Consider the following 27755-nt stretch of genomic DNA (forward strand, 5'->3'; position numbering starts at 1 on the left):
AGTTTGTTAGGCAAGTGTGTGGTGTATGTGCCTTTAAGAGCCCCTGTGCACTGTAATGCCGGCAGTGGCCACTCGGGCTATATAAGCCTGTATAGTGTCTTGTATCTGTTAGTTCACCTCCAGACTTTGTCCAGTAAACACCTGTAAACCAACTCCTGCCTTCCGTGTCTCCATTAACACACGGATACAACAGTGGCGACAAATTGGAAACGGACTTACCTGCAATTCGGCAGCAGCTCAAGGAGATCGATTCCTCAGACGAAGGTCGAAGAGAAGAAAAAAAAAACTGTGGTTTCACCAGCTAGCCGGGCTGGTGGCAGGTACTGCAATAATCCTTCCTGGGTGGTGGGCTGGGGCTCGATCAGCTGGCTCTGCAGGGAAGAAAGGAAAGCGCGGGTGGCGCCATTTTTTTTTCAGGATGCCTAAGACTGGCAATATTACTGCTTTCGATAATGATGTAGAGGATTGGACCACATATGTGGAAAGAGTGGAGGTATATTGCACAGCAAATGAAATAGAGGATGATAAAAAGGCATCGATACTTCTAAATCTAATGGGCGCAAAGACATACGGGCTGTTACGAAACTTAATCACTCCAGCCAAACCGATGGACAAGAATTTTAAGGAGATTGTTGATACCCTACAGGAGCACTTAAACCCAACACTGCTGCTGATAGCGGAACGATTCAAATTCTTCAGGAGGAATCAGCACAAGAATGAAAGTAACGCTGATTACCTCACCGAATTAAGGAAGCTGTCAAAGCACTGCCAATTCGGAGCAGGACTGGCAGATTCTCTTCGAGACAAATTCGTCTGCGGTCTCCTAAGTGAAGGAACACAGAAAAGGCTACTTCCTGAGAAAGATTTAACACTGGACAAGGCTTTCAGTGTGGCTGTATCATATGAAGCAGCAGCAAGAGGAGCTGCAGAGATACAGCAAAAGCCACAGGACTTCGGCACCCATGAAATGACACAGGGTTTCGAGAGATGCTATCGCTGCAGCAGATCCACCCATGACCAGAGGGACTGCTGGTTCAAGGACAAAGCATGCAGGCAATGCAGAAAGATGGGACACATTGCACGTGTATGCCGATCTGGAAACAAAAATTCCACTGACAGAAAAAAAATCAATAAGGAAAAGTACAGAAAAGTACAAATGATGATGGACAGTAGCTCCAAAGACCAGAAGAGCGATAGCGACTCCGGAAACAAGAGACTAAGCTGTCTCAAATTACATAATGTAATTGCCAAAGAAGATTACCAGACCATTTGGGTTACCCTCACGATAGCGGGGTCCCCAGTTAAAATGGAGCTAGATACAGGATCAGCTCTGACCGTCATAAATCGACGGGATTACGAGCGGCTATTTCCGCATATACCTTTGAAAGGCACATCCATTATCTTGAAAACATATACGGGGCAGAAAGTATACCCCAGGGGGAAAATAAGGGTGCCTGTTGTATACAACCGCAAGGAAATACAGAAGTTGTATTTATACATTCTGCAAGATGGTGGTCCACCGCTGTTGGGACGTGAATGGATCAGGAAGATACGTTTAGACTGGCACTCCATTCAGGCACTGACGGTGACCAGTAAGAAAATAAATGATGATGACGTCATAACTGAACGATTAAAAGACATCTTGGCCAACGCCAAAGAAGTGTTCCAACAGGAACTAGGAACCTTGAAAGGTGTCACCGCCTCAATAAAAGTGGAAGATGCGGCAATTCCCAAGTTTTTTAAGGCAAGGCCGGTGCCATACGCAATTCGTCCAGCAGTCGAGGCAGAGCTGGAGAATTTAGAAAAGACAGGCGTGTTATCCAAGATAGATTGGAGCGAGTGCGCAACACCCGTCGTCCCGGTCATGAAGAAAACGTTGAATAATGATAAATCTGAAGAACAGAGAAAAATTCGCATCTGTGGGGACTTCAATGTGACTGTAAACCCGGTCCTTCACACAGTACAGTATCCTCTTCCGAGGATAGAAGATATTTTCGCCTCACTATCCGGAGGGAAACGTTTCACCAAAATTGACTTGGCACAGGCATATCTACAGATGGAGGTTGAGGAGACCTCTAAAAAGTATCTCATGATAAACACACACAAAGGCCTGTACCAGTACAATCGACTGGTTTTCGGAATAGCATCAGCTCCAGCTATCTGGCAAAGAGCTATGGAGCAAGTCCTGCAAGGGATTCCAGGGACTCAATGCTACCTAGACGACATCCTTGTAACAGGAGAAAACGACAACGAGCACCTTGCCAATTTGGAGCAGGTGCTCACTAGGCTGAGAGAACAGGGCCTACGAGCAAATCGCCCCAAGTGCGAATTTTTTCAGAAACAAATTACATATTGTGGCCACATAATTAACGAAGAAGGGTTGCATAAGTCACCTGAGAAAATTGAAGCGGTCATAAAAGCCCCAGCACCTGAAAATGTCTCACAATTAAGGTCGTTCCTGGGATTGATAAATTACTATCATAAATTTTTACCGAACTTGTCAACTATTCTGCACCCTCTTAACGAACTGCTACAAACGGGAGTAATTTGGAAATGGAGCAAAGACTGTAAACGTGCCTTCCATAAATGTAAAGGCTTGATCACGTCCAAGGAAGTTTTGGCTCATTACAACCCATCACTGCCAATCAGACTGGCGTGCGATGCATCCCCTTATGGCGTAGGAGCAGTATTATCGCATAGATTCCCTGATGGCTCAGAGCGGCCGATAGCTTTTGCGTCACGCTCATTGAACTCAGCTGAGCGTAACTATGCCCAGATCGACAGGGAAGCACTCCGCCTGGTATGGGGAGTGAAGAAATTCAACCATTACCTACACGGACAAAAATTTACCTTGTTGACTGACCATCAACCCCTCGTCTCCATATTCAACCCTAAAAAGGGTGTTCCCATTATGACAGCGCAAAGGCTACAGAGGTGGTCCCTTTTCCTAGGGGCACACCAATATGACATAGAATACAAAGGATCAAAACAGCACGGGAATGCTGACGGCTTATCGTGCCTACCTTTGCCAATGGTAGAAGAGGCACCTACAGTGGACCCAGTGGAAATGTTCCACTCAACCATAGTGGAATGTCTACCAGTAACAAATTCTACCATTGAAAAAGAAATGAGAAATGACCCGACTCTCTCACGAGTCTACGATTTAACAGTGAAGGGATGGCCAGCACATGGCGAACCACTGTTGCCAGCATTCTCGCAAAGAAGAGAACAGCTGTCAGTGTGCCGTGGAACCTTGATGTGTGGATCCAGAGTGGTGATTCCACCCAAACTCCAGGATAAAGTGCTAAAGGAGCATCACGAGGGGCATCTGGGTGGAGTGAAAATGAAGAACCTAGCCAGAGCGTTTGTGTGGTGGCCAGGTATCGATGGAGACATCGAAGAAATGACCAAGGGCTGTCTAGGGTGCCAGAAGGTCCAAAACGCCCCACCACAAGCCCCTCTACATCCATGGGAGTGGCCCTCATCCCCATGGCAAAGGGTACACATCGACTTTGCTGATCCATTTATGGACTCAATGTTCTTAATCGCGGTTGATGCACACTCCAAGTGGCCGGAGGTAATAAAGATGTCCTCCACCACCACGGAAAAAACCATCACAGTATTAAGGACCATATTTGCCAGGAATTGGCTGCCTGAACAGATCTGTCCTGATAATGGACCACAATTTGTGTCCGAAGAATTCAGGAAGTTCTTAAAAAACAATGAGGTTAAGCACTACATGTCCGCCCCATACCATCCCGCCACCAATGGATTGGCTGAAAGGTTTGTCCAGACCTTCAAGAAGGCCATAAAGGCTATGGGTAATGAAGACATTAATCTACAGCATACGGTAGATAACTTCTTGTTTGCCTACAGGAATGCAACACATGTGGTTACAAACCAAACTCCCGCCATGATGTTTTTCAATAGAAGACTAAGATGCCGGCTGGATTTGATCAAGCCAAACATCAGAAGGGATGTAGAGAACCAGCAATTTCAAGGCATGAATGCAAGGCCAACTAGAACCTTCCAGATAGGTCAACCAGTTTTGGCCCGGGACTACCGTACCGAGAAATGGCAGCCTGGAACTATTTGCACACGACTAGGACCGCTGATGTATACCGTGGACATTGGAGAAAGCATAATAAGGTGCCATGCTGACCAGATCATAGAGTCATCCGAAAAGGGACAACCTACACCACCATTCTATATGCCTAATGATGAAGCAGAGATACCCATAGTATCTACCTCTGATCCGGTGATACTGGAACCAGATGAACCCGACACTGGCATTCAAGCCGAATTGACTTGCCAAAAGAACCTACTACACCACCAAAAACTACAACACCACCGAGGCATTATCCGGACCGAATCAGGAAGCCTCCAGAGAGACTGACTTATAATTGATTAACTGCAGCAAATGTGTAGATTATTGTTCTTGTACACATGTTAATAACAATTACTTAAAATGTTATGTACTGGTTGTCTAAAAGGGGAGGAATTGTGGTGTATGTGCCTTTAAGAACCCCTGTGTACTGTAATGCCGGTAGTGGCCACTCGGGCTATACAAGCCTGTATAGTGTCTTGTATCTGTTAGTTCACCTCCAGACTTTGTCCAGTAAACACCTGTTAAACCAACTCCTGCCTTCCGTGTCTCCATTAACACATGGATACAACAAAGTGTATTAAGGGTTACAGAACCTAAGCCAGTAGAATGGGTTAAGATACAGATCAGCCATGATCTAATTGAAGGGTGGAACAGGCTCGAGGGGCTGAATGGCCTCATACTGGTCTTATTTTTCCTATTGTCTTGAGTCTAAATGGAAGGTGAGCGTTCTATCACTGACCCTTCAAAAATGCTCACGATCCAGGATGCAGGACAAGAAGGTGCAGGTTTTGGGTGGTGAAATGCAAATATAAGCAAGACGTGAATGAAATATTTCTTTACACCGAGGGCGATGAGCAGGTGGAACTGTTTGCTAAAAAGAGAGATTGAGGACAAAAATTTGGGCTCATTAAAAGAAAGAGCTAGAGGTTGTAAAGGAAAGAGGACAAGGTTGGTATTCTGCAAGGATGTGATTTAAAAAAAAAATCATTCATGGGATGTGAGCGTCACTAGCAAGGCCGGCATTTATTGCATATCCCTAGTTGCCTTTGAGAAGGTGGTGGTGAGCCGCCTTCTTGAACCGCTGCAGTCCGTGTGGTCAATGCACTCCAACAGTGCTATTAGGGAGGGAGTTCCAGGATTTTGACCCAGCGACAATGAAGGAACAGCGAGATATTTTCAAGTCAGAATGTTGTGTGACTTGGAGGGGAAATTGGAGGTGATGGTGTTCCCATGCACCTGCTGCCCTTGTCCTTCTAGGTGGCAAAGGTCACGGGTTTGGGAGGTGCTGTCGAAGAAGCCTTGGTGAGTTGCTGCTGTGCATCTTGTAGATGGTACACACTGCAGCCACGGTGCGCCGGTGGTGGAGGGAGTGAATGTTTAAGGTGGTGGATGGGGTGCCAATCAAGCGGGCTGTTTTGTCCAGGATAGTGTCGAGCTTCTTGAGTGTTGTTGGAGCTGCACTCATCCAGGCAAGTGCAAAGTATTCCACCAGCCTCCTGACTTGTGCCTTGTAGATGGTGGAAAGGTTTTGGGGTGTCAGGAGGTGAGACATTCGCTGCAGAATACCCAGCCTCTGACCTGCCCTTGTTGCCACAGTATTTATGTCGTTGGTCCAGTTATGTTTCTGGTCAATGGTAACCCCCAGAATATTGATAGTGGGGGATTTGGCGTTTGTAATGCCGTTGAATGTCAAGCGGCAGTGGTTAGATGCTCGCTTGTTGGAGATAGTCATTGCCTGGCACATGTGTGGCGCAAATGTTACCTGCCACTCATCAGCCCAAGCCTGAATGTCATCCAGGTCTTGCTGCATGTGGGTATGGACTGCTTCATTGAGGAGTTCAAATCAAAATCAAATCAAATCAACTTTTATTGTCATTGTTAGTGCACAAGTGCAGTACAACGAAATGTAGGCTTGCGGCTCCCAAGAGTGTACATTTGGATTAAGACATTTAAACATTCAACATACATTTGGCTTGTAGTATATTAACATAAATATAACCATAATAAAGTGCATTGGCAGATGTGCAGGTTTTGGGTTTGTTTGTGGAGTTCAGTAGGATGACAGCCCTGGGAAAGAAGCTGTTCCTAAATCTGTCGTACGGGTGCGAATGCATCTGTAGCGTCAACCAGGTGGCAGGAGGGCGAACAGACTGTGGCTGGGGTGGTTAGGGTCTTTGATGATGGACAGTGACCTCCGTAGACAGCGTTTCTGGTATATGTGCTCTGTGGTTGGTAGCCGGGTGCCGGTAATGCATTGGGCAGTTTTGACTACCCGCTGCAGGGCTTTCCGGTCATAGTAGCTACAGCTGCCATACCATACTGTGATACAGTTTGTCAGGATGCTCTCTATAGTGCAGCAGTAAAAGTTAGAGAGAATCAGGGGCACTGAACACTGTGCAATCATCAGCGAACATCCCCACTTCTGACCTTAGGATGGAGGGAAGGTCATTGATGAAGCAGCTGAAGATGGTTGGGCCTGGGACACTGCCCTGAGGAATTCCTGCAGCGATGTTCTGGGGCTGTGATGATTGACCTCCAAACACCACTAGGTATGACTCCAGCCATTGGAGAGTTTTCCCCAATTCTCATTGACTTCAGTTTTACTAGGGCTCCCTGATGGAACACTCAGACAAATGCTGCCCTGATGTCAAGGGCAGTCACTCTCACCTCACCTCTGGAATTCAGCTCTTTTGTCCCCGTTTGGACCAAGGCTGTAATGAGGTCTGGAGCCTAGTGGTCCTGGTGGAACCCAAACTGGGCATCAGTGAGCAGGTTATTGGTGAGTAAGTGTTGCTTGATAGCACTGTCAATGACAAATAAAGAAACAAGGGATTGCATTTATATAGCGCCTTTCACGACCACCGGATGTCCCAAAGTGCTTTACAGGCAATGAAGTACTTTTTGATATGTAGTCACTGTTGTAATGTAGGGAATGTGGCAGCCAATTTGTGCACAGCAAGCTCCCACAAACAGCAATTTGTTAATGACCAGATAATCTGTATTTTTGTGATAGAAACAGAAAATGCTGGAAACACTCAGCAGGTCAGGTAGCATAAGTGGAGAGAGAAACAGAGTTAACGTTTCAGGTCAATGACCCTTCGTCAGAACTGGAAAATGTTAGAGATGTAACAGATTTGAAGCAAGTGCAGGGGCAGGGAAAGGGGGGGAGGGGAGGAAAGAACAAAAGGGAAGGTCTGTGAGAGGATAGAAGGCAGGAGAGATTAAATGACAAAAGGGAAGATTGTACAAATCAAAAGGAGATGGTAATGGGACAAGTAAAGAAACAAAAGATGGGTCTAGAAGAGGTGTACATTAGGGTACTTCCTTTTTCCTCAACCAAGGATTCCTTTTTATTCAATCCACATTCAATATATCATCCTCCGCCATTTCCGCCACCTCCAGCATGATCCCACCACCAAACACATCTTCCCCTCACCTCCCCTTTCAGCATTCCGAAGGGACCGCTCCCTCCGCGACACCCTGGTCCACTCCTCAATCACCCCCAACACCCCTTCCCCTTCGCCCAGCACCTTCCCGTGCAAGTGCAGGAGGTGCAACACCTGCCCTTATACCTCCCCCCTTCCCACTGTCCAGGGCCCCAAACAGTCCTTCCAGGTGAAACAGCGATTTACTTGTACTTCTTACAATCTAGTACAGGAAGCTTTGTGCTATCCGGCACCCACGGGACCGAGCTGCTGCCGTTGCCTCAAAACTGCCGTGCTCTCCAGAGTTAATGTTGAGAGATACGGAGATTCTTATCTCCGTATTTGACAACAAACACTGTTGCTTAGCAACAGCTTCTAAACACTCGGGTGTGGCCCTAAAGCTCTGTAGCTGATGCTGTTGCTATAGCTACAGACCTTGCACAGCTTGACTGTTCAAACAAAGCAACAAAAAAAAATAATAAGCGGCTGCTGATTTTTGCCGGTGGCTCCAGATTGCCGGATAGCTCACCTCCGGATAGCACAAAGTTTCCTGTATACTGTATTCGCTGCTCACGATGCGTCTCCTCTACACTGGGGAGACTAAAAACAGATTGAGTGACCGCTTTGTGGAACACCTCCGTTCAGTCCGTAAGCGTGACCCTGAGCTTCCAGTCGCCTTTCATTTTAATTCTCCGCTCCACTCCCACTCTGACCTCACTGTCCTCGGCCTCTTACACTGTTCCAGCGAAGCTCAACGTAAGCTCGAGGAACAGCGCCTCATCTTTCAATTAAGCACTTTACAGCCTTCTGGACTCAACATCGAGTTCAACAATTTCAGACTATAACCTCTGGCCCTATTTTTTCACATGGCAGCTGTTGATGATTCTGCCATTACCATTTACACCTCTTCTAGACAAGTCTTTTGTTTCTTTACTTGTCCCATTGCCATCTCCTTTTGCTTGGCACCATCACCCCTTTCGTCATTTAATCTCTCCTGCCTTCCACCCTATCACAGACCTTCCCATTTGTTCTTTCCTCCCCTCCCATCTGTCCCTGCCCCTACACTTGCTTAAAATATGTTACATCTCCAGCTTTTTCCAGATCTGACGAAGGGTCATCGACCTGAAACATTAACTCTGTTTCTCTCTCTACAGATGCTGCCTGACCTGCTGAGTATTTCCAGCATTTTCTGTTTCTATTTCAGGTTTCCAGCATCCGCAGTATTTTGCTTTTGTTTTTTTAGTGATGTTGGTTGTGGGATAAATATTGGCCAGGAAATCGGGGATAACTCTCCTGCTCTTTTCCGAAGTAGTGCAGTGGGATCCACCTGAGAGAGCAGACGGGGCCTCGGTTTAACATCTCCTCTGAAAGACGGGCTGAAGGGCTTATTCATCTGAACCTATCTTGTGATCTCACAATGTTATTTTATTTCTCATTACTATTAATTCATTAGCAATCAGATTCCATAATCAGTTAGTTCAGATCAGATGTTCATGCATAAACTATGTTATACCCTAATGCACTTTGCCATCTGCTGCTTTGAAAACAGCATGAAAGAGTAACGGCCCTTAACAGGATTTGTTATTCAGTAAGTGCTCACCTCTTAGTTCTGGATAGCAACCAACCGCAGCCAATGTATTGGTGTTGTTAACATGTGGCCAGCAAGGTATCAAGATACAATGGGCCATTCATTTAATAATAATAAGGCAGGTGTCAATGAACTTTTATTTCAATTGTGCATGTTTTTTTTTATATTTGAGGAATTAGGCTTGGGGTGTTGAAATGAGTAGGGCAAAGAGCCGAGGCAGCTGACTGCAGGGTTTTGGGAATCTCACATCGCTGCTATCGCATATCCCTCTCATTGGTTTGGCCCTAGATCTCCCAGTGGTTCGGGTTGTAGCAAAAACTAAAGACTTCAATGGCTGACATACAATGGCCCAGAAATTCGGGACCCAACGCGTGAGTACACACGGGATACTCACCCGTAGGCCCAATGGAAGTGCCGGTTTCGTGCATGCGCGGGAAACCGGCACTTCCGTTCCCCTGATAGAAGGGATTCAGAGGTGGAAGGCGTGCGCGGGAGAGGCTGCGCGTGCGCATCAAACTTACGTTTTTTTTGCAGGTTTTCCCAGGAGGGTAAGTCTCCAGAAGTTAGACATGTAAAAAGCAGTCGCAAGGCCTGCTTTTAACAAGGAAAGTGGTGAATTAATTAAAATTAAAACATTTTTTCCACAGGTTTATTATTTTTGAATACTTTAAAGAAAGGTAAGTTTATTTTTAGCCCCGTTAGAAACTGTAATTAATTTTTTCAAAAATTTAAATTATTGTTTAAAATAGTTATTTCATGTAATTTATAGTTTATTTTAAAAATGTGATTTTTTAAAATTTAATTGAGGTTTTAGTGATGTTTTGGGGCATATAGTATTTATAGTTTTGACAGCTCTTCCTGTCAGACTTATGAATGAAGCATTCCCTGCTACCATTGGCTCTCCATGGCCCACGTGATCCCAGGGGACGCATCGAACTAACTGCGCCCCTGGGATACGCGAGCACTCCGCGCCGGCAGTTGGAGGAGGCCCAGGATCGGAATCCCACGTGGGCCCACAGCTCAACGGCCGGCGTGCTAGGTAAGTGTAGGTCGGAGGCTTGCACCCGCGGGAAGCCTCCGACCCGAATTTCTGGGCCAATGATTTACTTGATGACGTAAGCCATGGCTCAGTGGGTAGCTCTCTCGTCTCTGCGTCAGCAGATTGCGGGTTCAAGCCCCACTCCGGGGACTTGAGTGCATAATCCAGACTGCCACTCCCAGTGCAGTACTGAGGGAGCGCTGCACTGTCAGAGGTGCCATCTGCTCTCTCAAGTGGACATGAAAGATCATGTAGCACTATTTTGAAGAAGAGCAGGGGAGTGCTCCCCGGTGTCCTGGCCAATGCTTAAACAAACAGATTATCTGGTCATTTATCACATTGCTGTTTGTGGGAGCTTGCTGTGCACAAATTGGCTGCTGTGTTTCCTACATTACAACAGTGACTACACTTCAAAAGCACTTCATTTTTGGAAAAGCGCTTTGAGATGTCCTGAGGTTGTGAAAGGGGCTATAGCAATGCAAGTCCCTTATTTTCTTTAAGATGGCCAAAATAATTGGAGAAAAATGATTGGCTGACATTTATTTTAACACCACTTATCAATTATCACGAAAAATGCAAATCTGGACTCTTTAAGGCTGAAGATGTTTACAGATGCTGCAGGTATTGCTCTTTGTCCCAAAGCTGGATGCTATTTCTAATTATGCCAATTCAAAAATTATAAGCGTTTTTGATAGAGTAAGTAGGGAGAAACTGTTTCTAGTGGCAGGATGTCACAGGTTCAAGGTACAGGAAACTTTCGATTAACCGGCCACTAAATAACCGGAAATGTCGGTTAACCGGCAAAATTCAGGAGTCGGTTCAGATAACTTTTTTTACTTTTAGTTACTTTTTTTTACTCATTTCTGGCTGTGCAAGCATCTAACTGAAGCTGTTGCTAAGCTACAGAGACGCTTGCAAGCTGTGCTGATTGCTTTGAAGACAGGGTTTGTTGCTTTAGACGGAGCGCTGAGCTCCGTATCTTTTAACTATAGCGCTCGATTCTCCGGCATTGTTGATAGACCGGCACCAGCTCGGTCCCGTCCGTGCCGGATACCAGAAAGTTTCCTGTAATAGGCAATAGAACCAGAGGGGAAATGTGGAGAAATTTATTCACACAGCGAGTTACAATCTGGAACGCGCTGCCTGAAAGGGTGTTGGAAGCAGATTCAACAGTAACTTTCCAAAAGGGGAATTGGAGAAATACTTCAATGGGAAAGATTTGCAGGGCTATGGGGAAAGAACAGGGGGGAGTGGGACTAATTGGAGAGTTCTTTCAAAGAACCGGCACAGTCACAATGGGCCGAAAGGCCTCCTTCTGTTCTGTAAGATTCTATGATTAATGTATGCCTGTGACAGATCTTAGGTGACAGAATGCTTGCTGTATTTAACTATGGAAACTGGAGTTAGGGCACAGTGCAGGAGTTGCTTTGTATTTCATAGTTCCTCCGCAAGCATTGAGATTACAAGGCCCAGCACAGTGATAAAAATGTTTCAGTGTCAAGTGAAATAAGCTTTGAATATTGGAAGATTTGTAAAACTCATTTGCAACAGTAAAACCATATTTCTTTAATAACTAGACCCGTGGATCAATTGCATTATTAACTTGACACTTTTCAAATGAACACATGATGAGTGTAGAGCTGTTGCTTAGTGCTTACATTAATCCAATCACAAATACAATTTTTTTCTTAATAATTAGATGCATTGATTAAACAGATTAAATGGCTTGCAAATTACTCTGAAGGATATTGGTGTACAAATGCATAACGCCTTCATATTGAATTTCTCTGTGTGCTAGTTTAACTGGAGCAATAATCCATTTAACATTCTTACCCTCGTTTTTAAATCCCTCCTTATCTCTGCAACCTCGTCCAGCACTAAAATCACCTCCCAAACACTGGGGGCTGAAATTTCTGTGGTGGTAGCAGACGCGATCGGTGGCAGGTCGGGTGGGAAAGTTGTTTAATTGACACAGGGTCGGGAACCCGCTGTCATCCCACCACCACGCCCCCTTCCCCCAGGCACGTCTGTCAGCGTGGAGCCGACCCGACCTGCAATGAGATCATTATGAGGTACTTTACAAGCACTTAAGAGCCTTTCCCTCACCCCACATTTTAAATTTCCCTGCATGGCCACGGGATTCATGCAGCTCGGGAACCGCGTCTGTTAACCTGAGGCGGGAGTTCAGTGGCCATTGCTCCAGCTGATTACTTGACAGCACGGAAAACAAACCAAAATAAAAACATGTTGATCACATCAGCTAACAGATTGATGGAGATTCTGATCTACTTGAAAAGCTACTGGTAAATGTAAATTTTTCACTGGCCATTCTCGGCTGTTGCCTTCCAACTCAACAGTAATTGTAGTGAATTGATCTGCACTATAAAAAATGACATATACCATTTCAATAAATGTTTGTGTTGTTTCTGGTCAGGTTTTTCTCACAGTATACTGTGATTGTCCAGTTACACATTAAATCAAGTCATTAACCGCAACAATTTCATTCGCATCACTCATTCCACTGGTTCAATTTGCTTTCAGTCTCTGAATATGATTTTTCAGTCTGAGACTTTAGGGTGAATTTCTGCGGAGGTTCTCTCACTTGTCCATTTTTAACTTCAAAGGAACAGCTGCAGAAATCCCAGAAACACATTGTAAGCACCACTTACATTGTTTGTCAGGGATTCCGCAGCTCTTCTGCTGAACTTGCATAAGATTGTAAATCCACCCCTTAACAATTACATTTAAAATCTCCTTAATTTTATGTAATACCTATACACATCTTTTATTTGTACCAGTTACTGGTACAAATGTTTATAGATTTGTGACTAAAGTACCAATAACTTCACAATTAATGTACTTTTCTAATTATGTTCTTGATCGTATTTGTAGATGGAGTCATATTACGTAATGATAATTTTATTTAAATATTTCTTTGTCACTCATATATAACTTTTATTATATTAATGTACAGTAAAGATTCAACACCCACTCTGTTAGATTAAACTTAAAATTTAATGTGGCCAGGGTCCTTTTAAGGATCCCAGCTGAAAACGCATCATGATGATGACACCAGACTCGCTCCATCTAATTGGGCCGGGTAACGCACTGGGTGAGCTTTATAGGCCCCATTATGGTAAGTTAATTTTGTACAGTGGGAAGGAGTCAGCAGCAGGGTCGCGACCCGCCATGGACACCGGCCGCACCGGACCCGCCCAGGTAGGGAACGTTCTGGCCTGTGTTCCTCTGACTCCAGCCTTCCTTCACCCCACCATTGGGCAACTGTGCCTTCAGCGAGCTTGGCCCATCGCTCTGTCATTTCCTTACTAAACCTTTCCACCTCATCACACCTCCCTCTCCTCCTTTAAGACCTCCCTTAAAACCCAACTCTTTGAACAAGCTATTGGTCATCCTTTCCTTTGGCTCGGTGTCCATTTTTTTTCATCTGTAAAGCTCTTTATAACTTGGTTCCACATCAATGGTGCGAAATAAAGCTAGTTGTTGGTAAAATAAACAGGTTGATGCTTCTGTATAAAATAGTAAAGAGAAGAATTCAACACAAGAATGTTAAGTGTACGATAACATCCCTCAACAACAACATTTGTATTTATGTAGCACCTTTAACATAGTAAAATATCCCAAGGCGCTTCACAGGGGCATTATAAAGCAAAACTTGACACCGAGCCACAAAAGGAGAAATGAGGGCAGGTGACCAAAAGCTTGGTCAAAGGGGTAGGTTTTAAGGAGCGTCTTAAAGGAGGAGAGAGAGGTAGAGAGGCGGTGAGGTTTAGGGAGGGAATTCCAGAGCTTAGGGCCCAGGCAACAGAAGGCACGGCCACCAATGGTTGAGCGATTAAAATAGGGGATTCTCAAGAGGCCAGAATTAGAGGAGCGCAGAGATCGCTGGGGGTTGTGGGGCTGAAGGTGGTTACAGAGATAGGGAGGGGGCGAGGCCATGGTGTGATTTGAAAACAGGGACGAGAATTTTAAAATCGAGGCGTTGCCGAACCGAAAACCAATGTAGGTCAGCGAGCACAGGGGGTGATGGGTGAACGGGACTTGGTGCGAGTTAGGACACGGGGCAGCCGAGTTTTGGATGACCTCATGTTCACAGAGGGTGGAATATGGGAGGCCAGCCAGGAGTGCATTGGAATAGTCAAGTCAACTCACTGTAATTTCCGAAAGAATGATTTTCATTGTAAGCAAGTAGTTATTAATTAGAGTAGGTATAATATTCATTTCTTTTCAACAATTGTTGCAGGTTGTGTATGAACGTGCCCATTGAGAAACAATTACTTTAATAAGAGTGACACCTACAGCCTGGATTGATGTGTTTCCTTTCTTCAGAGGCTGCCTTCATAAATAATTGGAGACTGTTTCAGAATAAAAAAGGACAGGCACAGGACAGATGGGCTGCATCGGAATCAAACGGGAACAAAGCGGCTTGTGATGGACATTGAGGCAGCCAATTGAGAAATAGCTGGGGGAATGGGGAAAGTGCGGAGAGGTAACCGGATCCCAGACGGGACAGCTCGCAGGACAGATGGTAGGAATGTGGGTGTGGACGGGGAAACTTGGAGAGACAGGCAAGCACCGGAGCCCAGCAACAAGCGGACACTGGGGGCGTGAAAAGGAGCCAATCTACAATGGGATGAATAGAAAGAAAGAAAGACAGAAAGAAAGAAAGAAAGAAAGAAAGAAAGAAAGGAAGGAAGGAAGGAAGGAAGGAAGGAAGGAAGGAAGGAAGGAAGGAAGGAAGGAAGGAAGGAAGGAAGGAAGAAAGGAAGGAAGGAAGGAAGAAAGGAAGGAAGGAAGAAAGGAAGAAAGGAAGAAAGGAAGGAAGGAAGGAAGGAAAGAAAGAAAGAAAGACTTGCATTTCTATAGCGCCATTCATGACCTCAGGGCATTCCAAAGCGCTTTACAGCCAATGAAATACTGTTGAAGTGTAGTCACTGTTGTAATGTGGGTACGTGGCAGCCAATTTGCGCACAGCAAGCTCCCACAAACAGCAATGTGATAATGACCAGATCATCTGCTTTTTAGTGATGTTGGTTGAGGGATAAATATTGGATGGGACCCCAGGGATAACTCCTCTGCTCTTCTTTGAAATAGTGGCTGTGGGATCTTTTACACCCACCTGAGGGGGCAGACAGGGCCTCAGTTTAATGTGTCATCCAAAGGACGGCACCTCCGACAGTGCAGCGCTCGCTCAGCACTGCATTGGAGTGTCAGCCTGGATTTTTGTGCTCAAGTCTCTGCAGTGTGGCTGGAAACCATAACCTTATAACACAGTGACGAGAGAGCTACCCGCTGAGCCATGACTGATGGAGCAGCAGGCTATTGTGGCAGTAGGGAACTGCGATGTATTGCAAGTATCCGAAAGATGGATAAACCCAGAGGATGGAAATCAATTTAACACTTGGAGGTATAAGGGAGATGAGTCAGCTGATTGCTGGGCTGTCTTTTGGATGAAATTTTAAACCGAGGCCCTGTCTGCTCTCGCGGGTGGCCGTAAAAGATCCCATGGCATTATCTTGAAGAAGAGCAGGGGAGTTCTCCCCGGTGTCCTGGGCCAATATTTATCCCTCAATCAACATCACTAAAAACAGATTATCCGGTCATTATCACATTGCTGTCTGTGTGAGCTTGCTGTGCACAAATTGGCTGTTGTGTTTCCCACATTACAACAGTGACTACACTTTTCAAAAGTGCTTTATTGTTTGCAAAGCGCTTTGGGATGTCCTGAGGTAGAGAAAGGCGCTGTAGAAATGCCATATTTCTTTCTTAATTTCTTTAACTGCAAGATCACCACACACAAATATAGTTTCTGCTTGGCCAATAGTGAATGTTTCCCTTAGCACCACACGCCACTTACTTAAACCCAGTGAGCTAAGATGCTGATTGGCAAGAGCCAAGACCTACAGTTCCCCAGCTGATCGACACGGTACTTCTGGAGTTTAACCAGCTGAAACCATGCAGCACAGAGCTCTAGTGTGCCCCCAGCATCTACCCTATCAAGCCCTCTAAGAATGTTATACATTTCAATGAGATCATCTCTCATTTCTCTAAACTCCAGAGAGTATGGGGTCGATTTTCAGTGACCCATGGAGTCGGGATTGGAGGCGTGCGGGGGGTTAAAATCCCGAATACAGGGTTCCCGACACCAACCCGCCCCCAACCCGCCTCCGTGAAAGTTTCAAAGGAGGCGGGTACCCGCCCTGCACTGGGACCCGCCTACCCGAGGCGGGAAGGGGATTAGTGCCAATTAACTGCCTGTTAACAGGCAGTTAACAGGCAGTTTTTAGCCTAATCCCTATTTTAAAGCTTGAAGTGTGAGTTTCCCGATGGCTCCAAACCATGCCAAGTTAGAGGAGTTGGGCCGTCGGGTTGAAGGACATGGAGGGGTCAAGGTGTCGGTGTTCAGGTGAGTGATGTGTGCATGAGTGCAAAGGTAAGTGTGTTTGGTGTGTCTAAAGTGTGTAAAGATGTTTAAATGACCTGTTCTTACCTTTTCAGCCTTCCTTCCTCTAGGTTTCGGGAGTCCATCATCTAACTGGCACAGAAAGCAGAATCGCTGCGAACTGTCAAAAGTGACAGCCTGCAGCTTTCTGTGCCGGTGAGATTTCTAACTGAGTCTGTGTAGAAGGACTCAGGTTAGAAGTAAGACTGTCAGTGTTTGACAGCTTCAAACAGCTGTGAAACGCTGATATTTCATCTGTCAAAACGTCTTGACAGGTGAAATTTCAGTCTGTGATGTCACCTGTTGCCGGGTGGCCTTTAATTGGCCTGCTGAGCCCGCTGGGCGGGCTCAACAAGGTCAATCAAGTTAAAATCGCGTGAATTGGCCGCATCTCGATGGAGGTGGGACTACAACCCCGAAAGTTGTAGTTCCGCCTCCTTCCCGACTTCTGAATGAAAATCACCCCCTATAGGTTCCATTCTATTCAATCTCTCCTCATAGGACAACCCCCTCATCCCAGGAATCAATCTAGTGAACCTTCATTGCACCCCCTCCAAGGCAAGTATACCCTTTCTTAGGTAAGGAGATGTGCCACCTTGGAGTATTCTCAACCGCAGAGAGATCGTTCCTCTCCCCTGTTGTGGATAGTCAGTTGGTGGTCATTGAGCTGCTGACAGATGCAACTTTGCACCCCCCCCCCCGCACTGTCCCTTAATAATACCAGGAATGTTCACAGGGAGCATGGTGAGCAGGACAACTCACCAGCAAATGTGTGAATGTCTTTGCGCCATGTGTCACAATGTATGTGAATGAATTATCCCGTAGAACAGTCATTCCAACTATTGTTGATGCAGACATTTAACAGCAGTTCTTTGCATCTCTACCACCTTTTCATGGAACCCGGGATATATTAGTGTGTATTCGCATACCTTAGTTGTCAGCTGGGGCTCAGTTGGTCGTAACCTCACCTCTGGGCCAGAAGGTCGAGGGTTCAAGTCGAACTTCAGAGACTGTGAGCGTATACTCTAGGGAGACGCTCCCAGTACAGTGCTGAGGGAGTGCTGCACTGTCGGAGGTGCCGTCTTTCAGATGAGACGTTAAACCGAGGCCCCATCTGCTCTCTCAGGTGGACGTAAAAGATCCCTGGCACTATTTAGAAGAAGAGCAGGGGAGTTCTCCCCGGTGTCCTGGCCAATATTTATCCCTCAACCAAAATCACTAAAACAGATTATCTGCTTGTTGACTCATTGCTGCTTGCTGTGCACAAATTGGCTGCTGTGTTTTCTACATTATAACAGTGACTAAACTTCAACATTACCTACTTGGATATGAAGCACTTTGGGACGCCCTGAGGTTGTGAAAGGAGCTAAAATAATCCAAGTCCTTTGTTTTTATGTGGTCTGTAGGAAAAGGAAGAGTCCAGGTTCCGATATTCCCGTCCTCCACTTGCTAGCTCTCAGTGGAACGCTCATCACTTGGAGATTCACAGGGGCAAAGCTGTGTCCTACCCCAGCACAAAAGCCAACTATTATCACAGGGGTTCTCCTGATCGTCCTCCATAACTTCAGCAGAGGACCCACGCCAACCCCGGAGAAATGGAACAAATGCCACTTTTAAGCTATTTCTCCAGGGCTTTCGCCAATGGATGTTGTCAAGGAAGCACTTCTTCTCACAAAGGGGTAGTGGAAATCTGGAACTCTTGCCCGCAGGAAGCTGTTGAGGCTGTGGGTCAACTGAAAAATTAAAAAACTGAGATTGATAGATTTTTGTTAGGCAGGGGTTACAGAACCAAGGCGGATAGGTGGCGTTCAGATACAGTGTGAAGGAATAAGCAATATAACCTATTCAGAAAAATACACCCTTCTATGCAAGAATTCCGGCCTTATTAAAACATGACAAACTGGGTCTGGAAATCTAGAAACCTAATGATGAAAAAGCTGTGATAGCATTCTGGCTATTGAGATAAGATAAGTTGTTGACACTGAATCAATGACCTTATTTAAACAGAAGGTTAAAGGCTCCTGAAGTCTGAACATTTGGGAACAAAACAATAGTTACCTGGTACAAGGTGTTCTAATTTACACCTCATAAAGGAGCACATAAAAGTAACAAACATCTGCCTTCATAAAATTGATACCAAGTAAAGCGCACCTGCTGATTACACCGTTTTTAATGATAAATTTAGAACATGTAGCGAAGAGACATGGTTCTGTAGTGCTACCAGCTGAGGTGACTAAGAACTGCAGGGGTCAGCAGAAAAATGACTAGAGATAATTAGCTTACATCAGCAGAAAACCTTAAAGGGAATACTACTGGAAAAGGGTATAAATATTGAACTCTCAAATGGGATAATAGACTCGCTTAAAGGGGCAAAGCAATTCTCGGCTTCAGAGCTAGCTCTGTAAGTCTACGGCCTAGAAATTGGGTTGTGGGCTCGCCAGGGCTGTAGCGCCAGAAATTTTGCGCCAGCGTTAATGCGGCAGTGCCCAACAAAAATTCAGTGGCGCCGGCCCCAGAGGGCGGCGGGCGCTAAAGGAGGGTTTTAGCGCCTGAAAACGGGCGTTGAATTGGGTTTCCCGGCGCTAATCCCCCGCTGCGGCACCCGATGCGGTGCGGCAGGCTGGGGAACTGCAGGCCTCCTCCTTCTGTTAAGGAGGAGCTGCCTGCAGCCGACAACTGTCCAGCGGATTCCCCCGACATCTGAGCCCGGCACCTCGGGGAAGTGCCGGGCTCGCAGCACACACTCATCAGGGCCGCGGGGGGGGTGATGCAGGAGTCCGGGAAGGGAGGTGCGGGTAGGCGGCCGCCAGGAACGCGGCCGGCCGCCGCTCCACCTTTATGCGCCGGCGCAAAGGCGTGTAAGAACACTTTTCACATTCGTTAGTTGCGCCTGCCACGGGCGAGGCGGGCGCAACTGAATTTGGGCTTGGGGCCGGGTTACCACGGCAACCGGGACGCTGCGCACACCGATGACGTCATCGGTGCCGGCGCAGCGCTACCGGCTAACGCCGATGGTAAGGCCCAAGTCAATTTGCAAAACGGCTATAAGTCCGGCGCAAGGCCCTCTAGCGCCACTAATTGGGCGCTAAGCCCACTCAATTTCTAGGCCTACAACTCTTTGTACCTCGGGGATCAAGGTACTGTATTTGATTTTGGTGGATATCCTGAATAAATTATAAGAACTGTAAAACTGTTGTGAAGTTAAGATTTGAGAGTAAGGATCTCTGATAAGATTGTAAAGCTTTCTCTTTTAGGAACTGTTAATGTTGCGATTGACTCACCAACTGCAAATGATATGTCGGTTCTTTAATAAATCTATATATTTTTAGAATTGTCTGACATAATACTTCTGTATCAAACTCGCAAACTCAATCTCTGTACACTCTTTGGTAAGGAGTTGCAGAATTCTGGGGGAGTTTTCCGGACCCTCATAATATCCGGAATGTTACAGTCTAGCTAAACTTATTAAAAGTGCTATCTGGAGGACGGTAACATTTTCAGGTTGTTCCTTTCCTTTAGGGAGAGATAGTCCGGATCTTTAGACCCAATTAAGCACCTTTAGGATTCGGCTACCTCAAACTTTAGTTGAAAGTGAACGTCTGAGGAATACGCCTGATCCGGGGTAGCCCTAAAGAGGCAAGGACTAGTAATTATCCTTTCAACAAATCAGCCGTGATCTCATTGAATGGCGGAACAGGCTCGAGGGGCTGAATGGCCTGTTCCTATGTTTCTAGATCTTCTGCAAAAAGTTACGGCAGGTGATCGGGAGAACCAGCAGGGAAATTCAACCACGAAGTGTTTGAGTGACAGTGCGTGGAGTCACTTTACAGAACAAAACTATAAAACGCTGACAGAAAGGAGACAACATAAATCAAAGGTACCACGACTCCAGAACCTCAACAGTTTACGTGCTCTGTGGAAAAACAAAACATTCTCTCAATAAACCCTTGAATCCATTTTTAAACACAGCCCACAGGCTACCCACAGCTATGAGGGGTATTCCCAAAGCTCCTTTGATTTGATGGTGTGGTGGCGCTCTCCATCAATATCTGAAGCTAAGCTTCTGCACCGCGGCTAGATTCACAGCCCTGTGGCCTCAGGGCAAGTGAAGAAGTTGTAAAACTCTCCTCATGCACGAGGTGGGTCATGAGAAAAACCTGACCTCTTCCTGAAGACAAGATTTCTCCTTCTGTCTGCAGTCACCAGAGACGCAATCGCATAACCCTTTTCTACCAACTCTTATCAATCATTCTCTCAGTTCAATGTCTGACAATTCCATCAACTGCTTACCTGTGATACTCTTTCCTCGATATGCTTACAGACCCAGTGCTTTTCCACTGCTATTATAAATGGGGAAACAGATATTAGTGGAGTCACTTACGGGGCAGAATTTGCACCTCAGCAAGTGACTCATAAGAATTTAATTTTAATGTCCTACCATTCACATACCAGATGATGCTGCAGCAAAGACCGAGCTAAGAAATTGGCTTTCTATGTTCAACATGTACTGCGAAGGGTGGGGCCTTGTCTGGTGCATAAGCAAGGATCACAAGTAGAATTATATCAACTAATATGACTTAGTAATAGCTTCTCTCCATGACCTCTCCTTCAGAGATCTGCAACTACTGAGGTACAGAGCATTTGAATGAATTGATACAATTCCACTGTGATATTAATTTCTAAGGAAGGGAGGAATTATCCAGACATATTTAAAGTAGGTAACCTATGTTGCCATGGAGACACTGGCCTGGAAATTGGGTGGTGAGGCCTTCTGCTTTTTTTTCTGCTGCAAACTCAACAAGCACAACTTGCCAATAACGTAGTGATCAAACAAAAATTTACATCACGCCAAAGAAGGAGATATCAGGACAGGCGACCAAAAGCTTGGTCAAAGAGGTAAGTTTTAAGGAGCATCTTAAAGGAGGAGAGAGAGGTGGAGAGTCGGAGAGGTTTAGGGAGGGAATTCCAGAGCTCAGGGCCACGGCAGCTGAAGGCACGGCCGCCAATGGTGGGGCAAAGGAAGTGCGGGATGCGCAAGAGGCCCGAATTGTAGGAGCACAGGGATCTCGGAGGATTGTAGGGCTGGAGGAGGTCACAGAGATAGGGAGGGGTGAGGAGGCCATGGAGGGATTTGAGAACAAGGATGAGAATTTTAAATTCGAGGCGCTGCTGGATCGGGAGCCAATGTAGGTCAGCGAGCACAGGGGTGATGGGTGAAGGGGACTTGGGGCGAGTTAGGACACGGGGCAGCGAGCACAGGGGTGATGGGTGAAGGGGACTTGGGGCGAGTTAGGACACGGGGCAGCGAGCACAGGGGTGATGGGTGAAGGGGACTTGGGCGAGTTAGGACACGGGGCAGCGAGCACAGGGGTGATGGGTGAAGGGGACTTGGGGCGAGTTAGGACACGGGGCAGCAGAGTTTCAGATGAGCTGAAGTTTATTGAGGGTGGAGGGTGGGAGGACAGCCAAGAGGGTGTTGGAATAGTCGGGTCTGGAGATATTTTTCATCCTCCTGCTTGCTGCTCTATCCCTCCCCACTGCACGGTGACGAAATAAAGAAAGAAAGAAAGACTTGGATTTCTATAGTGCCTCGCACAACCACAGGATGTCCCAAAGCGCTTTACAACCAATGAAACACTGATGTTGGTTGAGGGGTAGAAAGTGACCAGGACACCGGGGAGAAACCCCCTGCTCTCCTTTGAATAGTGCCGTGGGATCTTTTGCATCCGCCTGAGAGGGCAGACGGGGCCTCGGTTTATGATGGCAGCCTTCAGCTGCCTGGGCCCGAAGCTTTGGATTTTCCCGCCTAAACCTCTCCGCCTCTCCACCTCTCTTTCCTCCTTTAAGACGCTCCTTAAAACTTACCTCTTTGACCAAGCTTTTGGTCACCTGTCCTGATCTCTCCTTGTTTGGCATGACGCAAATTTTTGTTTGATTACTGCGTTATTGGCAAAAGACGGCACCTCTGACAGTGCAGCGGAGGCTCCCTCAGTACTGGATTATGTGCTCAAGTCTCTGGAGTGGGGCTTGAACCCCCGACGATTTGACTCAGTGGCTTGTCTTGTGGTTCCACACGTGGCAAACGCCAGGGTATCTGGAAAATAAGTCCTGGTGGTGTGCTTTCAGCCCACGGCTATACCAGGGAGATGTGAAAGTAAGTCTGTGCAACGGCCTGTCCACTCCATCACTTACGGCCCATGTAGAAGGGGCCCAAATGAGAGAGGATTAAACTAAGCACCATCCAGGTCAACAATAGAGGCAGGAGATTGGGCAAGTAGGGTTGACTGATCCCTTTGTCAGAACCCTTTGATCTGATGCTCATCTATATCATTGAGATATTTTTTTTCCACTTAAAGCCTTTACAAAGCAAGCATGGCTGGGAGTAACAGTGTCTAACAAGAAAAATAAATACTTAAAAGCCAGTCACAGAAACATTAAACTGAGCAACACTGCTCCCAGCAATAAGTTAAAACATGGGATTAGATACACTTGGGATGCTGAGTTAAACACGCATCCCTGAAAAATCCACTCAAAATCAGCCTGTCTGTCACAGTCTTTCCTGACAGTCAGACTCCATTACATCATTGTCTGGAATCAGTTTTACTTAATTCTCATTTTGTCTTTCCTGAGGTAAGGGAAAAACAAAGGGATGAAGGAAGAGAATGGGAAGCAACAGCTCCCAACTTAATGTGAAAGGAAAAACAGCAAAAAACAATTATATACAGATAAATGTTGGTCCTCAGGCTTTGCATTCCCTTAGGGAAAAGGAACGCAGAATCCAAGGACCTTATTCCTATCCTCCCATCACTCCAACAGACGAGAGATGCAGTGAGGGGTTCTACTGGACAACCGGGATCAGCTGTCAAATACCAGTGGTACTGCACTGTCAGAAGGAAGCTAGGGAGCGCTGCACTGTTGGAGGGGCAGTACTGAGGGAGTGCTGCACTGGCGGAGGGGCAGTACTGAGGGAGCGCTGCACTGTCGGAGGGGCAGTACTGAGGGAGTGCTGCACTGTCGGAGGGGCAGTACTGAGGGAGTGCCGCACTGTCGGAGGGTCAGTACTGAGGGAGTGCTGCACTGTCGGAGGGGCAGTACTGAGGGAGCGCCGCACTGTCGGTGGGGTAGTACTGAGGGAGCGCCACACTGTCAGAGGGGCAGTGCTGAGGGAGTGCCACACTGTCGGAGGGGCATTACTGAGGGAGTGCCGCACTGTCAGAGGGGCAATACTGAGGGAGTGCTGCACTGTCAGAGGGGCAGTACTGAGGGAGCGCCACACTGTCAGTGGGGCAGTACTGAGGGAGCGCCGCACTGTCGGAGGGGCAGTACTGAGGGAGCGTTGCACTGTCAGAGATGCAGTACTGAGGGAGAGCTGCACTGTCGGAGGGGCAGTACTGAGGGAGCGCTGCACTGTCGGAGGGGCAATACTGAGGGAGCGCTGCACTGTCGGAGGGGCGGTACTGAGGGAGCGCTGCACTGTTGGAGGTGCAGTACTGAGGGAGCGCTGCACTGTTGGAGGTGCAGTACTAAGGGGTTGCTGCACTGTCGGAGATGCCGTCTTTCGGATGAGGCGTTAAACCGAGGCTCTCTCAGGTGGACGATAAAGATCCCATGGCGCTATTGCAAAGAAGAGCAGGGGAGTTACCCCCAGTGTTCTGGCTAATATTTATCCCTCAACCAACATCACTAAAACAGATTATCTGTACATTATCACATTGCTGTTTGTGTAATCATGCTGTGTGCTAATTGGCAGTCAGGGTTTGTACATTACAACAGCGATTACACTTCAAAAAATACTTCATTGGCTGTAAAGCACTTTGGGATGTCCTGGGGCCATGAAAGGCGCTATGTAAATGTAAGTCTTGTTTTTCCTTTCTGTATAGACATTAAGGCCAACTCATTTTGGTAACAGCGGTGGATTAATTTTAGTGGGCTGGGACTTTAACTGCCCCATGATTCTACACCTATCCCAGTTGATTTCCTGGGGTCAAGGCAATCTGAATAAATCTGGTGAGGTCCTGGCAGTGTATCCAGTGTTGCTGGTGTGAAGGGTCCTCAGGTGGTGGGGGTGAGGGGAAGGTAAATGTCTCTGGTCCTTGCAATTCAGATTGGACCAGCAGATGTTTCAAAAGTTGTAAGAATAAGAACATAAGACATAAGAACATAAGAAATAGGAGCAGGAGTAGGCCATACGGCCCCTCGGGCCTGCTCCGCCATTCAATAGGATCATGGCTGATCTGAATCTAGACTCACGTCCACTTCCCTGCCCTCTCCCCGTAACCCCTAATTCCCTTATCTGCTAGGAAAATGTCTATCTCCATTTTAAATTTATTTAATGTTGCAGCTTCCACAGCTCTCTGGGGTAGCAAATTCCATAGATTTACTACCCTCTGAGTGAAGAAGTTTCTCCTCATCTCAGCTTTGAAAGGGCAGCCCCTTATTCTAAGATTATGCCCCCTAGTTCTAATCTCACCCATCAGTGGAAACATCCTCACCGCATCCACCCGATCAAGCCCCCTCACAATCTTATATGTTTCGATAAGATCGTCTCTCATTCTTCTGAACTCCAATGAGTAGAGTCCCAACCTACTCAACCTTTCCTCATACGTCAACCCCCTCATCTCTGGAATCAACCGAGTGAACCTTCTCTGAACCGCCTCGAGAGCAAGTATATCTTTTCTTAAATATGGAAACCAAAACTGCACGCAATATTTCAGGTGTGGCCTCACCAATACCCTGTATAACTGCAGCAAGGCGTCCCTGTTTTTATACTCCATCCCCCTTGCAATAAAAGCCAAAATTCCATTGGCCTTCCTGATCACCTGCTGCAGCTGCATACTAACTTTTTGTGTTTCATGCACCAGGACCCCAAAGTAAAATAATATTTTTCTTGAATCTCTTGTCTATCCTAGTGCAATCAATTGCTCTGCAATCATTGCCCAAAGCAAGGTGGCACCATAGCAACCTTGAGGGGGCCAAGAGCATATAGCATTCCTAGCAGCCAGCAAGGCTATGGTGCAAATGATGGGAAATATGTTGTATGATGTAGTTCCATCATTTGCTTCTAATTACAATACACCCACCCATACTTGCGTGCACACATTGTACACCCAATGTCACTTCTGGTGGGAAATTGTGGAAGTGGCGATGGGGGCAGTGACTCGACAGAATGGCTCCCCACACAACTTTCCTATCCCTCCCCTCCCGCCCCAACTCTACCCAAAAATTGGGTGGCAATCGGAGAGATAATTCTACCCCATAATTTCCTTCAACTCTCATCATTTGGAGATTTGGAGTACTGATCAAACCTAGGTCATAGGCATAGAGTCGTAGAGACATAACAGCACAGAAGGAGGCCATTCGGCCCATCGAGTCTGTGCCAGCTCTCTGTGGAGCAATCCAGTCAGTCCCATTCCCCCGCTCTATCCCCGTAGCCCTGCAAGTTTATTTCTCACAAGTGTCTATCCAGTCTCCCCTTGAAAACATTGAGGGGGAAAAATTCAGTTGTTTGCGCCTCCCATTAGCGCCTTAAGAGGTGCCAATTGGGGCGCAAAGCAACTAGAGATCGGGCGCGGCGATGTTTGTGCCGCTCGCGAAATTAACTAGACATTTTGCGGCAGCGCTAAACACTACCGCCACGATCTCCTGCACCGGCAGGTTGTGACGTCAGTCTAGTGCGCAATGCCCCGTTAGCGCCCCAGACCGGATATTGAGTGGCGCCCCCTGCCTTACCGCCTGCCGCTAGCAACGACAGGTTGAGGGTAGTGTTATGCTGTCAGAAAGGGACTAGGGGAGCGCTATTTAAAGGCGATCGCTTCCTGCCTTTTTTTGTCGGTGACATTTTTGCACCACGCATTCTGAGAGAGAAAGAGAGAGACTTCTGGAGAGATTCAACGCTGTGTGAAGGAGTTTTGAGTACTGAGCAGCACTTTGCAGATTTATTTTGATTTGCCCTTCCTTGCTTCGCCAGCGCTCTGAGGTAACGCCTCGCTCCTCGGCGTTTGCGCCTTAATACAGGTGTGAAGCGCCTGATTTAGTGCTCCAATCACCTCCAGGGGCGATAAAAGCCAAGCTTGCTGTCGGAGGCGATAATTAGCACCAGGTGCTGAACTTTGCGCACGGCCGATAACGGCGCCCCAAATGGGGCGATACCGAATTTTTCCGCCTGAGTGTCTCCGCTTCCACCACTTCCGTTGGCAACGAGTTCCAGGTCCTCACCACTCGCTGCGTAAAAAAGTTTTTCCTCACATCCCCCCTGTATCTCTTGCCCAAAACCTTAAATCCGTGTCCCCTAGTCCTTCTACCATCAACTAGTGGGAAAAGTCTTCCCCTGTCTAGCTTATCCAAACATGTCATAATCTTGTATATTGCAATCAAGTCACCTCTCAACCTCCTTTGCTCTAATGAAAGGATATTTTGTCAGCATCCTCCTCCTGAGAAACACTGATACAAAGTACTCATTGATTATTCTAGCCTTGCCCTGCGCCTCTAAGCATATATCCCTAATAGGCCCCACCCCACCTCTTACTACCCACTTACAGTTTACATGAAGATTTTTGGGTTCCCTTTTATGTTAATGCAGGATTCGAGAGGGGATCTGATAGGGGATTGATTAGGGAATCAAATGGAAGATTGGATAGGGGATGATACAGGATTAAATAGGGGATTGGATAGGGATCAGATCGGGGCTTATATAAGGGATTAAACATGGGTTTAAATATAGGACTAAACAGGGGATTTCATAGGGGACTAGAAGATTAAATCAGGGGATTGGATAGGAAATCAGACAGGTGATTAAATAGAGGGCTCAGGACAGAGATTTGAGAGGATTTAGGTAGAAATTTAGAAAGAGGATTAGATAGGAACTGAATAGGGGATTAGAGAGATCGCCGCCGTACGTGTCTTCACACTGTTTCCTTTGGGGAACTGTATGAAGTGGTGGAAGGATTTCTGGCTGCGTTTAACGCTCCTTCAGTGACCGTAACCATCTTCGTACCAGCCATTAGGGTGGTTAGTCCTATGGCGGGAGGGTTTTATGGGCTCCCACAACCCATACGAGGGGGGGGGCCACCCACACCCACGGACGCAAGTATCCCGCTGGATATCAACCCAGAATTTAGAGCCAGAGCTCCGACTCC

The sequence above is a fragment of the Somniosus microcephalus genome, chromosome 1, assembly GCF_052327205.1.
Source record: "Somniosus microcephalus isolate GS21.2 chromosome 1, FLI_Smic_1.0, whole genome shotgun sequence".
Lineage (NCBI taxonomy): Eukaryota > Metazoa > Chordata > Chondrichthyes > Squaliformes > Somniosidae > Somniosus > Somniosus microcephalus.